At 46.5% G+C, this 10995-nt stretch overlaps 2 long non-coding RNA genes across 2 annotated transcripts; one reads left to right on the top strand and one right to left on the bottom strand.

Annotated features, from left to right (window-relative positions):
* Positions 1–7255: 7255 nt before the first annotated feature.
* Positions 7256–10416, top strand: LOC310675245. The gene is made up of 2 exons (XR_014509990.1): positions 7256–7745; positions 9974–10416. It is a non-coding gene; the product is annotated as an uncharacterized lncRNA (long non-coding RNA).
* On the bottom strand, positions 7384–9160 carry LOC310675242. The gene is made up of 2 exons (XR_014509984.1): positions 8921–9160; positions 7384–8369 (listed from the first exon to the last, which is right to left on the bottom strand). It is a non-coding gene; the product is annotated as an uncharacterized lncRNA (long non-coding RNA).
* Positions 10417–10995: the final 579 nt, after the last annotated feature.

The raw sequence follows: 10995 nt of genomic DNA, 5'->3' as shown, positions 1-10995 counted from the left end.
CAAAAGTGTCAGAGCCTCCCTCCCGCCGATTCTGCATCTTATTATAGGAGTCCTGAAAACGAATCGTGATGCTGAGGGCACCACACATTCAGCAGTGTTCGGGAAAACAAACAGGGAAGGGCAGGTCTCCTCCTTCCACCGTTGAGATATATAAGAGAAAGAGAATTCTATGTTGTTGTTGTTTAGTCATTTAATCGTGTCCGACTCTTCGTGACCCCATGGACCAGAGCACGCCAGGCACTCCTGTCTTCCACTGCCTCCCGCAGTTCACTCAAACTCATGCTGGTAGCTTTGAGAACACTGTCCAACCATCTCGTCCTCTGTCGTCCCCTTCTCCTTGTGCCCTCCATCTTTCCCAACATCAGGGTCTTTTCCAGGGAGTCTTCTCTTCTCATGAGGTGGCCAAAGTATTGGAGCCTCAGCTTCAGGATCTGTCCTTCCAGTGAGCACTCAGGGCTGATTTCCTTCAGAATGGAGAGGTTTGATCTTCTTGCAGTCCATGGGACTCTCAAGAGTCTCCTCCAGCACCATAATTCAAAAGCATCAATTATTTGGCGATCAGCCTTCTTTATGGTCCAGCTCTCACTCTATACAACTGCACAATTCCAGTTGTGATCAGAAACTTCCACATGCAGGTTAAGAATGGTGAGTAATAGAAAATGTGTGGAAGATAGAGAAATAATATGGTTTATTCATTGTCATTTTTGTTTTTTGGGCTGATGTTATTGTATAAATATGTTATTAGTAGTTTTTTCTTTTAGGAGGTAGCAAAGTGGGTGAAAGGAGAATCAAACCAGAAGCGGAAGTTGGGGGAAGCCTAGGAGGGGAGGGAGGAAGGAATGCATAGTAGTTATGAATATGAGATGTATGTAATGAATGAAAAAGAAAAATGAGTAATTTTATTTTTTTTAAAGAATGGTGAGGAAACGTGGGGGGTGCGGATGTCAATAAATGAGGGCAGGTTGACAGTCGCTTTCTGCATGGCACGATGATGATATACACATCAAAAGCCTGCTTCGCTCTGGTTGCTTGAATAGAATTAGGGCTACTTTTCTTTTCAAAAAGATGCTTTTATAAGTTTCTGTCCCTGCCGCCCAAAGCTTTTAATATGATTTTTCAGCATAGAAGGAGAAAAGAGAGAGTCTAGTTAGGGATAATTTCATTTTTTTTAGGACAGTAAAGGAGGTGTGCAAGAAGGGAACTGTGTGAATACGCTGCATAAACACTGTATTCTTAAAGCACATTGGGAGCACACTCTTTGCCTCAAAGAATTCTGGGAATTGTAGTTTACCCTCGGAGAACTACAATTCCCAGCAGCGCCCGGAATTCCCTCTGGCCCCGCCCTTCCTCTCTGAGCCCTGCCTCCTCAGTCTCCGCGCGCATGCGTGGTCGGGCCGGGCCGGCTGTGGGAGGACTCGGTCTGGGCTCTCTCCGCCTCTTGGTCCCCCCTGGCGGCGGCGCTTCTTCCCTCGTCCCCGGAGGAAGGTGAGCCGGAGGGACGGGGCGCAGGCCGGGCGAGAGGCGGGGGGCCGAGGGCGCCACCCTTCCGGGGAGGCCGGGCAGGCGCGGAGGGACGGAGACGCCGTCAGAGGCAGCGCTTCATGAGGCAGCGCGTTCCAGGGGCGCCTCCTCGGCCGGGGGAGGGAGGGCTCCCTTGGCCAGGACACCTGGGATCAGCATCGCCCCTCTTCCCGGAGAGACCATGGGAAGACACTCAAGATGTTGCCTTTGGGCCCCCTTTGGCTCTCCCGCCCCCCCAGCCAGAGGGGTCGGGTCTCTTCTGCTGCGCCCCCCCCCCCCCCCGGTTGCTGTAACGGCCCCCACCAACGGCTGGATTCTTCCCCATCCTTCAGCGCTGCTTCGGTGCCTCCCTTGCAACTGCAGGTTTGGGGTTTCATGGGAACTACAGGGGAAATTTCGAAGCAGTAAAAGTCTGCTCTGGATACAACTCTAAGGTTCTTCTGATGTCTGTCTTTTTAAGAACACGGGATGACCTTCTGAAACTGGCAAAAGTGATTCCCTATTGAGAATCAGGAGCTCTGATCCTGCCTGGGATATCACTCCTTCCTTCCCAGTACAGTGGTACCTCGGGTTACATACGCTTCAGGTTACAGACGCTTCAAGTTACAGACTCCGCTAACCCAGAAATAGCACCTTAGGGTAACTTCATATGCTCCAACATTTCTCCAGTGAAAATAGGGAATAAGGGAATTTCCCTTAAAAAAAGGAAAACGTTGACCGCTATGATAGGAACTACTGGGGAAAGAAGCAGTAATTTTGCATGAGTCTACAGGTGAAACTCGAAAAATTAGAATACCGTGGAAAAGTTCATTTATTTCAGTAGTTCAACTTAAAAGGTGAAACTAATACAGTGGTACCTCGGGTTACATACGCTTCAGGTTACAGACTCCGCTAACCCAGAAATAGTGCTTCAGGTTAAGAACATTGCTTCAGGATGAGAACAGAAATCGGGCACAGCAGCAGGACTAGGCCCCGTTAGCTAAAGTGGTGCTTCAGGTTAAGAACAGTTTCAGGTTAAGTATGGATCTCCGGAATGAATTAAGTACTTAATCCGAGGTATCATTGTAAGATAGATTCATGACACGCAAAGCGAGATATGCCAAGCCTTTATTTGTTATAATTGTGATGATTATGGCGCACAGCTGATGAAAACCCCAAATTAACAGTCTCAGAAAATTAGAATATTGTGAAAAGGTGCAGTAGCTATTCAATCCATAACACCTGCAATGGATTCCTGAGCCTTTAAATGGTCTCTCAGTCTGGTTCAGTAGGAAGAACAATGATGGGGAAGGTTCTGTATTCTGGATACAACTCAAAGGTTCTTCTGATGTACAGTGGTACCTCGAGTTAAGTACTTAAGTCGTTCCGGAGGTCCATTCTTAACCTGAAACTGTTCTTAACCTGAAGCACCACTTTAGCTAATGGGGCCTCCCGCTGCCACCGTGCCGCCGGAGCACAATTTCTGTTCTCCACCTGAAGCAAAGTTCTTAACTCGAGCTACTATTTCTGGATTAGCGGAGTCTGTAACCTGAAGCGTATGTAACCCGAGGTACCACTGTATGTCTTCACACAGTATGTACGTATAACATGTTATACATATAACATTCTGAAACTGGCAAAAGTGGATTCCCTAAAATGGAGAGGTAAGCCATTGCCGTAGTCGGTAGGATAGCATCAAACAACCAGGACCAATCTAATTCACGCACGCTGTGAGATAAATGTATAAAAATTCAAAAAGTAAATAAATAAGACAACTAAAAATCAGCACAATATGAAGTTGATGTGTAGGCAGAGTGTTGTATGTAGCACAGTCAGACTTGAACTGGGGTTTGAATTTTAAAAAGAAAACTTGTTTGTTGGACTAAAGGATTCCCACCAGCCCCTTGGAATTGCCATGCTTGGTGCTTTGTCTCTCGCCTCTCTCCCCCTAAGGTTCTGCTGAATAAAAAGGATTACAATACAATCACACTCTATTTTCCCTTCTGCTACAGAAAACCTTGTTTGTGATCACATAGACCCTAGCCTAAGTACATTATGCAATTAAGTCGGTTGCACAGTTCTTTGAGAGCTTAGGGTCCCAGCACACCTGAAGGTGCATCTCCACCCCCTGAGGTCCAGCTCCGAGGGCCTTCTGGCGGTTCCCTCCCTGTGAGAAGTGAGGTTACAGCAGGGGTCAGCAACCTAAGGCCCACGAGCCCCCTCCAAACTGAGGTGCCCACTTGCGCGCTGTGCTAAACTGGCACAGCGTGGTGCGGGGACTCGCTTCCATGGTGCTGAAAATCGCAGGTGTGCATGCTCACACACATGCGTGATCCGGCCCATGGAGGGATCTCCGTGGGACCGATCCAGCACAGGCAAGATAAACCTTGCTGACCCCTGGGTTACAGGGAACCAGGCAGAGGGTCTTCTGTGTAGTGGTGCCCACCCTGTGGAATGCCCTGCCATCTGATGTCAAGGAATAAAAGAACTATCTTACTTTTAGAAGACATCTAAAGGCAGTCCTGTTTAGGGAGTTTTTAATGTGTGATGTTTCATTGTGTTTTTAATATTCTGGGGAGCCACTCAGAGTGGCTGGGGAAACCCAGCCAGGTGGACGGGGTATAAATAATAAATTATTATTATTATTATTATTATTATTATTATTATTATTTGGGTTCATTATTGAAGCAAATGGAGGAGAAAAGGCAGCTTCCCAAAATAAATGAGAAGAATAAAAAAGGAAGATGCAGGCAGAGAGGAGTTGGAAACTATAGCTGATCATACAGTGGAACAAATATGAAGGAGAAGTTCAGCTCACAGCTGACTTAATCCTGCGGTGAGGCAGTTCTGTGCATCTCCTGCCAAAGACTTTAATTCAGACTGAAAGTGGCTCTTGGGATTTCACTTCACTGCGTACCAGAGAGATGCCCAGCAATGCTTCAAAAGTGACACTTGAAATGACAATCCTCCTAGAATGGTGTGGTGCTCCCAGGTATCTTGCCGTGTGCTAAACGAGCTGGAAGTGGGTGTGCGCAAGATGTGCCTTTTCTCTCTCTTGTGGCTGCCGCATGGAGAGAACAGGACCTTGCTTCTGGGTTCAGGAACGACAGAATCATCATGATGAGGTCCTTCTTTGGGGGATAGGGTAGTTGAGAGGCACCACCATTGTGACTGTGCTTCTGTTTTCGTGCTGAACTCTTGCTTACTTTTCCTGGATAGTTAGGAAGGAGATTTTCATCTTTGGAAATCTTAATCATTTTTCATTTGGAGTATCTGTAGATAGAAACATATATATGGCATTCTGCCATTACAAACATACCAGCTTGCCAGATGGAAGTATCCCCTGCCACACACCCTAGACCAGGCTTCCTCAACCTCGGCCCTGCAGATGTTTTTGAGACTACAATTCCCATCATCCCTGACCACTGGTCCTGCCAGCTAGGGATCATCTAAAAAAAAAAAAAAGAATTTATTATTGGTTTCTTCAACTTCATTTTATAAATGGTCATACTGATTGAACTTAAATTTAATTATTTGTATAGAACAGGGTGGAGAGGGGATGTAGAGATGATTAATGAAAGTCAGTCACATATGGAAAGTGGAAATGGGAAAGATGTTCATTAGCAACCTTCACTTCTAGACAAAAATCATATAACTTTATATAACTGGGTTAATAGAATGAGGAACTGCTAATCAAGGAACCACCCTGAGATCTACGGATTAAGGGTGGCATAAAAATTTAACAACAATAAAAGGAAGAAAATGGTTTTGAATAGGACATTCTCTTAACCTGCTGTGAAAAGGGGAATACGATTGATTTATTTGGTGATGGGAGAAAGGGTGTGTGTGTGTGTGTGTGTGTGTGTGTGTGTATCTGCTTCATTATATGTATTTTTTGTGTGTGTTTATATCCTTGTAAATGGTCCAAGAACCTGGTTATATAAATATTTCAAATAATAAAAAGGAAAGGTCAGTAGAACAGCATTTACTTGCATTCAGAAGCTCCCAGGTCCAGCCCAGGTGGGAAAGAATCTTGCCTAAAACCATGGAAAGGGGCTGCCGACCAGTGCAGACAATACTAAGCTAGATGGACCAATGGTCTGACTCAGTAGAAGGCAGCTTCTCATGTTCCTGCCGTGACAGCAGCTGTTCCCTTTTCTTGCAATGTCTCCCCATGTGCTTCTTATCAACCTGGGTTCCAGAAAGAAGGTGCCCTGCAGTCTGTTTAGTTTACATATCAAAGTCCTGGAGCTAAAGTTCTGCATTGTCTCTTTACCTCCAGTGCTTGTGGGAAACCATTCATTTATCTGAGCTGCAGTCCAGTTAGGCTCACTGAAGTTAGAAGACCATTTCAGGGAATGAATAATAGTTTTGAACTGATGCAGTGTTCCTCCTAAATATCTATTGCACCCTTCAGACCTCCTGCTCATGGGGAGAGCCAGGATTTATGTTCCGCAATCCTGTACCCACTTTATTTGGGAGTAACCCCCACTGCTTGGGACGCGGGTGGCGCTGTGGGTAAAAGCCTCAGCGCCTAGGGCTTGCCGATCGAAAGGTCGGCGGTTCGAATCCCCGCAGCGGGGTGCACTCCCGTTGTTCGGTCCCAGCGCCTGCCAATCTAGCAGTTTGAAAGCACTCCCGGGTACAAGTAGATAAATAGGGACCGCTTACTAGCGGGAAGGTAAATGGCGTTTCCATGTGCTGCGCTGGCTCGCCAGAGCAGCGATGTCACGCTGGCCACGTGACCCGGAAGTGTCTCCGGACAGCGCTGGCCCTTGGCCTCTAGAGTGAGATGGGCGCACAACCCTAGAGTCTGTCAAGACTGGCCCGTACGGGCAGGGGTACCTTTACCTTTAACCCCCACTGAAGTTAACAGGGCTTACTTCTGAGTAGACATATATGGGGTTATGCTGTAAATTAGTCACACTTTCATAAATCAATGGGACTTAGATAGCTGTGACTAACTGATTTCAACAGAGCCAAAGTGAACACACCAATATATGTGCATTCACAGAATCTTAGCATTGTAGAGTTGGAAGGGACCTCAAGGGTCATCTAGTCCAACTGCCAAGACACATTCTTAAAGAATTCTGGGCACTGCCGTTTGTTAAGGGTTGCTGGGAATTGTGACTCTGTGAGGAGTAAACTACAGTGCCCAGAATCCTTTGAGGGAAAGAATGTACCGTATTTTTTGCTCTATAGGACGCACTTTTTCCCCTCCAAAAATGAAGGGGAAATATGTGTGCATCCTATGGAGCGAATGCAGGCTTTCGCTGAAGCCTGGAGAGCGAGAGGGGTCGGTGTGCACTGACCCCTCTCGCTCTCCAGGCTTCAGGAAGCTCTCCGCAAGCAGCCGGATAGCAGCCGGCAGCCTGAAGCTGTTCTAGCTTCGGGATGGCTGCGCAAAGCTTCCACAGGGCAGCGGGGTGAAGGCACCCCGCTGCCCTGCAGAGGCTTGAAAGGCTGTCCCCAAAGCCTCAAGCCTTTGGAGTGCAGCTGCGCTCCAAAAGCCTTAAGGGATCTCTGAGGCTGGCAGTGGGGGAAAGCAGCGCTTCCCCCCACCGCCAGCTCCACAAGCTCGGGGGGGGGGGCAGCGGCAAGGCTGCATGCAGCCTTTGCGCTGTTCCCTGACCTGCTCTTGAACGCACCTTGTTTTAGAGGGGGAGAACAAGAAAAAAAATTTTTTTTCCTCTTCTCCCCCTCCTATGGTCCGGTGCGTCCTATGGTCCGGTGCGTCCTATAGAGTGAAAAATACAGTACTTTCAATGTGTAGCATGCGCATGTAAAGCCCGTTGAAGTAAAGAGCATGGAATGAAAGTGGGTTAACTCAGAAGTAAATCCCCCTGTATGACTTGTTTTGTTTTTATATGCTTTCCCCCCCAGGACGGGTCCACGCTGTAAGGCGAAGTTCACAACAGCCTGCACTGCTCACCGAAAAGCTGTTTCTCTGAAGGCTGCCTTACCATGCGTGCTGTAGCCCAGAGAATGCTGCAGTTGGGCCAATGTGCTCCCTTTTGTCCAAAAGAAAGAAGAGAAGGCTAGCAATTATAACTGTTTTAGGGACTTTCTTATATACCCTGAACATATCCTTGGAAATAGACATACCTTCATATTGTCCTGAGTGTTCTTCCTCCCACCATCTTCCTCCAGATCAGGATGGCAGGATGTCTGCAGAGCCTACAGGGACACAAAGAGCCATATGGGATTTTTTTTATTTTTCTGAACCTCAAAATAGGCCTCAGACAGTTACAGAGAGACCTTTCCTAAGTAACCTTAGAGATGTATATTAGAACTCAGACCTTTTGCATATTCATACATTTTTTAGATTCATACAATCCATATTTATGAATGGCCAGTTTATAACCATAAGGCTAAAATAGCGCAGAAGGGGGAAGTAAACAAGGCTGGGGTAGAATGAATGACCACTGGCTGAAAACTGATTTACTAAGGGTGAAATCCTAACTGCACTTACCACTGCTCACAGTCTTCTTCAAGGTCTTCTACGATTAGGTCTTCTGAACGGAAAAGAAGAGAAGGCTGGCAGTTAGAGAGACTTTCTTATATACACTGAAAATATTCTTGGAAATAGACATTTCTTTCATCTTGTCTTGGGCCTTTCTTGAGCTCCTCCAATGAAGGAGCTCTTTCGCCATCTTTCTCCACATGAAGAGGGGAGGAGGTATGCAGAGCCTACAGAAAAAACAAAGAGCCACATGTGGTATGTTTATTTTTCTGATCCTCAAAATAGGCCTCAGACAGTTCAGAGACCTTAGGGACTAATATTATTCTGAAATCTGTAAGTCCAACGCCAAGTAAGTCTGATAAATGTCGTTTGGAACGCTGCGCACCTTTCCAGTTAGGAGTTTGATCTGGCCTTCCACAAATTGTCATGCAGATCTTTTTTGGTTGGAAGGTTAAATAAGAAGAGTTTGTTTTAAGAACCTCTGCACGTTCTACGTCGAGCCGAGCTTAGGGGTCTGCTCTTATTGTCGCCAATTCACTTTGGTACTATGGTGTTCTGTTAATGCCTGCTTGTTATTAACTGATAAACTCTGGACCTCTTTGGATAATTGGGTTATTTGAGAGGCAATACCTCTAATTTGTTGGAAGATATGCTCAACCGTTCTTGCAATTAGAGTTAATTGGGTGCTCTCCCTACTTGTTATTCCTTCCTCTCTTAGCGGCACAGGAGCAACTTGCCCCATTGCTGGATCCAGTTCTACGCTCTCACCTTGAATACTCTCCCCACACTCACAATCATCCTCAAGGGGAGAAACCCGGTTTTTTGTTGGAACTATAAAAGCAGATTTGTTTTTAAAAGTCCTCTATTTTAGATTGTTTGGGAACCGGTGAGAGAGCTACATCCTCTGGGTCCCTGTAGTGTTTACTAGCAGGCACAGCGTCGCCGTGGGGAGTAAACAAGGAGAGGTTTTGTGATGGCTTGTGAATGCTCTCCGCAAGAAATACCTCTGCTCACTCAGAGATACATATACACAGTCTTTATTTTACATATGTACAAGCAGCACGTTACAATCATGCATCCGAATCCTCCGGCTCAGATTCTGGGAGTGCCTTATGCCCGCCCCTTCTCCAAGAGAAAAGGCGTGGAATTTTCATGTGATGTCTCTGTCCCCTCCTCTTTAACACTCTCCTTTCCTTGGCAGACATTGTTTACTGTCTGTGCCAGGACTTCCTGTGCGGTGTTGAGGCTCTGGTTGAGGCTCTGTGAGCTGTCCCTTCTTTCCTCCACCGCCACTTCCTGCCCCCTTCCTCTGCCTGTCTCTGCTCCTCCCCTTCATTCTTCAGGAATACCATGACAGGTTTCCCCACCCAAAAAAGAGAGAAAAAATAGAAAGTGCTCAGTTTGTTCAATTTAAGAGCTTCTCCGTGTGGAGACTGCCAGGAGTTCCAGGAACAAAGTATAGAAGGGAGCTGGGGGTTAATAGCTAGCAGCTGGTGGCCTGCCCAGGATGCTTCACAGAACTTGCCCAAGATATTTCTCATAGCATAGACAAGAAGGTGCTGATAGAATCTCAGTAGGTTGGCAAGTTTAAAAGTAGGGAAGTAAGAAAAAGGAAAAATTACTTCCCTGGGTAGCAATCAATGCTAATTAAAGTCCTGTTATCTGTGGAGCTCCGAAGCCTGCTTGCTAAGCTGTCGGCATCTTGGAACCTCGACCTATTCTGAAATCAACATCTATATGCTGAAGGGTGTTACCTTTTTTGTCCTCTCAAAGAGGGGTCCAGAGGGGGTGGGCAAGGATGAGGTCTCTGGGATAGGCGAAATTCTGTTCTTTCTTCCCAATCAGGAAAACACTTTTCTGAGTCTGCAAAGCCTAAAGAAAAAGAGAAATGGGGCTCACTGTTAGTGCTCTCTAACGCCTCTATGCTCAAGATGAATTCTCTATCATCAAAGAATTTGGATGTTAAAGAAATCCTACTTGCATGTCTTCTCCTTTCTCTCGCAATCACAGAATGATCCAAGCATAGTAGATCCCAGGCCTTCTAGAGCTCTGGCGACCTATGAGCCAGCAGAGGAAGGTGCCACAATGAACCTTGTTACCCAACAACCCTGGGCCCTGAGAAAACTAGCAGCCACAAGCACTGCTCCTATTAAGTGACACTACTAAGTTTTCTCATATGACTTTTCTCCCATTTTCCACTTTTGATAAATACGCCAAATGTGCCTATTTGGATTTCAGCTGTAGTTGTTCCTGCACCTACTGAGCACTAGCTGTCTCCTATACCTGTCTTATACCCTCCAACATTCCCCCCATGAAAATAGAAATGTCCTATTCCATGATGATGATGATGATGATGATGATTCTGACTGGGTTGCCCCAGCCACTCTGGAAAGTTTCCAACATATACGAAAACATAATAAAGCATTAAACATTGAAAAAAAACCTTCTCTATACAGGGCTGTCTTCAGATGTCTTCTAAAGGTTGTATTGTTACTTGCCTCCTGGGCTTGGGGGTCACATAACTTCATATGCTCCAACATTTCTCCAGTGAAAATAGGAATGTCCTAAGGTCTAAACCACAGAGCCTAGGGCTTGCCGATCAGAAAGTTGGCAGTTTGAATCCCCACGATGGAGTGAGCTCCTCTTGCTCAGTCCCTGCTCCTGCCAACCTAGCAGTTCGAAAGCACGTCAAAGTGCAAGTAGATAAATAGGTACCGCTCCGGCAGGAAGGTAAACGGTGATTCCAGAAGTGGCTTAGCCATGCTGGCCACATGACTGTACGCCGGCTCCCTCGGCCAGTAAAGTGGGATGAGTCCCGCAACCCCAGAGTCAGTCACGACTGGACCTAATGGTCAGGGGTCCCTTTACCTTTAAGGAAAAGAGGGTCATTCTGGGGGCAAATCAGAAACCGGGATGGCTTCTGTAAATTTGGGACTGTCCCTTGAAAATAGGGACATTTGGCAGGTCTGCTGAGGTGCCCAGATGGGAGACCACCAGGGAACCCATGATATGGTGCTTAGAATTATACAGAC

The sequence above is a fragment of the Podarcis tiliguerta genome (genome assembly GCF_965153285.1).
Source record: "Podarcis tiliguerta genome assembly, chromosome: 3".
In the NCBI taxonomy this organism is placed as follows: Eukaryota; Metazoa; Chordata; class Lepidosauria; order Squamata; family Lacertidae; genus Podarcis; species Podarcis tiliguerta.
This window is presented reverse-complemented; position numbering and strand designations above follow the sequence as displayed.